The following is a 6000-nucleotide window of genomic DNA, read 5'->3' as shown; positions in this document are numbered from 1 at the left end:
TATTCCATGTCTTTGTCCACACGATATCTTGGAGAACAGAGGATTATATGATCACTTATCTAAAGGACGAGTCATTGACTAGATCAGAGTTGGAAAACGGCTTTTGAGAGCTACGAATGCTGATCGGATTTTGAAGTTCTGTGAAGCACCAATTCTTTCTTTGCCTGACGGAGTTGAAGACTTCGTAGTTTATAGCGATGCGTCTGGAGTTGGGTTAGGTTGTGTTCTAACCCAAAGAGAAAATGTGATAGCATATGCATCGAGACAATTGAAAGAGCACGAAAAGAACTACCCCACTCATGATCTCGAGTTGGCAGATGTAGTATTCGCCCAAAAGATATGGAGGCATTATCTTTATGGCACGAAGTGCAAACTTTTCACTGATCATAAGAGTCTCCAGTATCTCTTTAATCAGAAAGAATTGAATATGAGGCAACGACGCTGGCTATAGTTACTCAAGGGCTACGACTGTGAGATACTTTACCACCCTGGTAAAGCAAATGTTGTCGCTGATGCTCTAAGTCGAAAAGTAAACCTTGAAAGGAAAAGACCAAGAGAGTTAAAAATTGAAGTTGTGTCAACAACTGTGGGAAGCATTAAGAAAGCTCAAAAAGAAGCCTCAGAGAAAATTGACCTAAAGAAAGAACGTTTGGGCAAAACGTTAGTGTTCGGTACAAACAGTCAAGGACTGAAGGTATTCCAAGAAAGGATTTGGGTACCTAAGACGGGAGGGATAAGAGATCTTCTGATGGAAGAAGCTCACAAGTCCATGTACTCGATTCATCCCGACAGCACTAAAATGTATAGTTATCTGAAACCCTACTACTGGTGGCCGACGATGAAGCTCGATCTTGCAAAGTATGTGGCCGAGTACGTAGCATGTCTCAGAGTTAAGGCACAACATCAGAAACCATATGGGAGTTTAGAACCTTTACATGTGCCCATGGGTAAATAGGAAGACATCACCATGGATTTTGTAACTAAACTGCCCAGGACAAAGAACGGTCACGACATGATTTGGGTGGTCGTGGATCGATTCACTAAGAGTGCACACTTCATAGCAGCCAATGAGAGATGGTCTATGGATAATCTTGCAAATGCTTACGTGAAGGAGTTAGTAAGACTTCACGGTGTTCCTTTAATGATTGTATCAGATCGTGATAGTCGTTTCACATCAAGGTTCTGGAGGAGTCTACAAGAGGAAATGGGTACGAAGTTGTGTTTAAGTATAGCTTACCATCCGCATACTGATGGTCAGAGCGAAAGAACGATTCAAACACTGGAAAATATGCTAAGAGCGTGTACCCTAGAGTTCCAGGGTAACTGGGATGAGCACTTACCTCTAGTAGAGTTTTCCTACAATAATAGTTTCCACTCGAGCATCAAGATGGCACCTTATCAAGACTTGTATGGACAGAGGTGTCGTACACTGTCTTGTTGGCTTGAGGCGGGAGAAAAGCAGTTTATGGGCCCCGAGATAGTCCATCAGACTGCTGAAAAGCTGAAGGTGATTACGGAAAGGATGTTAGCAGCTCAGGATCGTCAAAAGAGCTATGCTGACAAAAAGAGACGACCGATGAAATTTGAAGTTGGAGATTCGGTTTTGCTTAAATTCTCACCATGGAAGGGACTTATAAGATTTGTAAAGAGAGGAAAGTTGAGTCCAAGGTTTAGTGGACCATTCAAAGTTCTTTAGAGGATTGGGAACCAAGCTTACAAGCTAGAACTACCAGAAGAACTAGATGGTATTCATAACACTTTCCATGTGTGTTATTTGAGGAAGTACACGGGAGAAGTTCCCGACATAATTCCATTTTCAAAATTAAGGATGGATGAAAATATGAGGCTAATCGAAGAACCTGAGGCAATTGTTGACCGTAAGACTAAGAAGTTATGACGCAAGATGGTCGAATTAGTGCTTGTGCGTTAGAAACATACGAATGGGATGAACCTCACCTGGGAGACAGAAAGTGACATGATGAGTTGCTATCCACATCTGTTTGTTGATGCATGATTCCAGGACGGAATCATCATAAGGGAGAGAGAATTGTAACGACCGTGTTTCTAGGCTAAGCATTAGTATAATGATGTAATAGTTAGGGTCAACCATTGTAACTCATTTTGATGTAATAAAGAGGAATTATGTGAATTATGTGCTTATATACTTGTTTATAACGATATAATAAATTAAGAATGAAAATAAGCGTCAAAACTAAAATAATAGATAAACCCGATATCTATGAAGAAAGTTTTAGTGGTCGTGACAAGGATTCCGGAGATATAAAGAACGTTGAAATCCGAGTTATAACAAAGAAGTTATGACTTGTCGAAGTTTTACGGCTAAACCGGCATGACACCGCGTAACGTAAAAAGTGAATTTTTGATAAAATACTTTTTAGCCTTAGCAATCTAAAAAACGTCGTAGTATACGTTAAACCGAGAGCATGCGTAAAAAGAACGTCCAAATCTGACTTCGTATGAGGAAATTACGATTTTTCTAAGATTTAGCATAGTAGTGCACAGCCCGGAATTTGAATTTTTGATCGGTTGATTTTTAGCCAAAATAATCTAAATAAGAAATGAATATATCGTTAATAGGAGTTCAACGGTAAAAATACATTCGAAAACGGAGCGCGTATGCGAAATATATGGACGAAACTTAGTCCATACTCTTCGAGCGCGGCGAATTCGATACAGTTTTGTAAATCTGAGATAAAATGAGAATTCACCGACGGGGTCTAAATGAAGGTTGTAGTACTCTTAAATACCAATGCGTGGATATAAATAACGTTGATAATAGAGCTCATATGTTAAAGATATGGACGAAACTTAGTCCCTACTCTTCGAGCGCGATAAATTCGATACAGTTTTGTAAATCGAAGATAGAATGAGAATTAGCCGACGAGGTCTAAATGAAAGTTGTAGTACTCGTAAATATAAACGCGTGGATATAAATAACGTAGAAAACAGATCTCATACGTGGAAGATACGGACGAAACTTAGGGCCTACTCTATGATCAAACCCCTATAAATAAAGGATGAATTATTCATATTTTCTTCACACCCCAAGCCTTTATTTCTCTCTCTAACTTCTCTCTAGACTCCCAAAACCCCTCTAAAGCCCTAATAACCTCAAGGTGCTAGAGGAAAGCCCCGGAGCGCCCGACGGCTCCGAGAAAAAGAACTTTTCGGCTAAGAAGCTCTACTCCAGCGGAACCCAGTTTTTAAGAAAACCCACTGTAAGTGAGATACGTCTACCCTATTTTAAATATAGCTTATATTTAAATATAATATAATTATTATGAACCTATATATAAGATTTATCAGTGATTCAAAGTCGTTATACTGATTGAACTACTTACGGGAGAGGTTTCTAGAATGGTCACGTTGGGTTTGGTTGTTGGATTTCAGAAAAACTATATGCCGAAATGGTCCTGCCTCCCAACTGTCCTACCTGGCTGATCCTTACTTGATAGATCGTGACGTAGACTCTGAGTTAATGATGAATCTAGAATAATAATTAGTCGCAATGAATATTAGACTAAAATCCAGTGGTAATGATACTAGGTTTCGTCGAAAGAAAATAAATTAAGCGAAATGTTGTCTGAGTTCGGAATCATCACTTTAACAAGTGAGTGCATATTTACTTTCATCTTACACATAGATATGACGTATTTTATATAAATTACGTGCTATGTGTGCATATTATCTGTTTACCTGATATCTATGTTGGATGAACATTTTATACATGTTTTAAATGATTTAAACTGTATATGTATTTTATATCTACAAATATGTTGGGTAAAACATGGATAGATGTAATAGTTGGTGTGTGATGAAATAAAACGATGAGAGGCCTTGATGTTGACGATGATCCAATCATCTAGCGGAGTATAGATGACGACCACATACTATTCTAGACAGTCCAGTGGAACGCTAGCAGGCTCGCAACCTGTAGGTGTTTGTGAACGATGTGTTCACCGGTGTACTCCATCCCCCGCATGGTTACCTTACGGACATTTATTGCTAAGGAACACCCTTAGCAGTAGTGTTCATCCCGATGATAATCCTTTGGCTAGGTCCCTTATGATAGGTGTTTTAGGGACGTAAAGTGAGGATAACGGGAATGAGTAATCGGGTTGATTGGTTTGATGAAATTAATAAACTTATTTATTGTGGGTTGAAAAACCTATGTGCTCACCAAGCTCACAAGCCTGACCCACTCAGTTTCTTGTATTACAGGTAGTGGCACAAGAGCATAGTTGGATGACTTGATGATGGATTATGGATTATAGGCCAGTAGATATAAATAAATGTTGTAAAGCCTATGTTGTTCTGTTTATGCTTTTGATCTTTATTGACAATGACATCCCGAGGTTTAATATAATGAAATACATTTCTTCGGGAATGCTTTGATAAATCTTTATCATATTTTCTTTTGGGAACAAATTTCGCAACACTTTTCTCTAAAATGTTACTCTGATTTTCAAACAAAGCATAAACAAATCGGTCTTTTCTGGCCGCGAAAATGGGGATGTCACATTTTGGGTTGCCTTCACCAGAGCAATTTGATAGGATGGATTTTTGAGGAAGAGGTTATTTGTGATTTATTAATATATTATAAGAATAATATATTAATTGAGAAATCATATTTTTTAATTGGTATTGATCATGAATTAATTTGGAATTAATTTAGTGATCAAAAGAGACTGATTGAATTAACGGGGACTGATTAGGTAAATCAGTAATACATAGAGTTTGGGCTAATGATCCATGTTAATTAGGGATGGACTAAATCTATGTGAGAGTCTATGAAGATTTAGTCCAAAGGGCCTATCATATGGATTATTGGATTGCTTAAAGGCCTAAGTAAATGAATTAGGGTTTACAAGTTAAAACCCTAGGAATTCCACACTATAAATGTAACCCCTAGCACTCCTAAAATCGGCCAAGACTTCCAAGAAGAAACCCTAGCCGATTTTGGTGCCTCCTAGCCTCTCTCTCATAATCCTCCATTGTTCTTGGTGTTTGTGACTTATTTGAGGTATCACATTTGAGGTACTAAGATCTTGAAAGGCCAAGTTCTACAAGCTACAACAAATAGGTATTCATCTAACTTGTTTTATGATGTAAATCTCAAAACTGTATGCTAGTTAGGGTTCATGCTTTGGATAATAGAAAATTGCATGTATAACTTGAGAAAACTTAGATCCAAAACATTAGAGTTGTATGTGCACCATAGGATTGTTATAGTGCTCAAAACCCATCATTACCTTCATACATTAGTGGGTAGAAGATATGTAAATTTGAAATACATTTTACAAAGAAACTATTTTTTATTCATAAATGAATAAACGAATAGAACATATATATCCAGATTTATATATTCACATATGAATATATATGTTATATTCATATGTGAAGATACTGAAGATCAATCACCAATTTCAAAAGAAAAATGTTCCAAAACAAAACAACATAAAGGTATGAATAATTGTTTCCATTCACATATGATTAGCTTTTGAATACAAACAAAGCTAAGTCATATATATGTATTCATATATGAATACATGAATTCAATAAATTTTTTAATATAAAACATATCCAGATTGAAGTATTCATATGTTAATAGAAGAAAATTATAACAGGGATATACAAGTTATTTATAAATGAATAGAACATATGTATCCATATTTATATATTCACATATGAATATAAATGTTATATTCATATGTGAAGATACTGAAGATCAATCACCAATTTCAAAAGTAAAATGTTCCAAAACAAAACAACATAAATGTATGAATAGTTGTTTTCATTCACATATGATTAGCTTTTGAATACAGACAAAGCTAAGCCATATATATTTATTCATATAGGAATACAGGAATTCAATAGTTTTTTAAGATAAAACATATCCAGATTGAAGTATTCATATGTTAATAGAATAAAATTATAGCAGGGATATACAAGTTATTCATAAATGAATATAACAGATAT

The sequence above is a fragment of the Lactuca virosa genome, chromosome 5 (assembly GCF_052849685.1).
Source record: "Lactuca virosa cultivar CGN04683 chromosome 5, Lactuca_virosa_CGN04683_v6, whole genome shotgun sequence".
Taxonomy (NCBI): domain Eukaryota; kingdom Viridiplantae; phylum Streptophyta; class Magnoliopsida; order Asterales; family Asteraceae; genus Lactuca; species Lactuca virosa.
Note: the sequence above shows the minus strand (reverse complement) of the source record.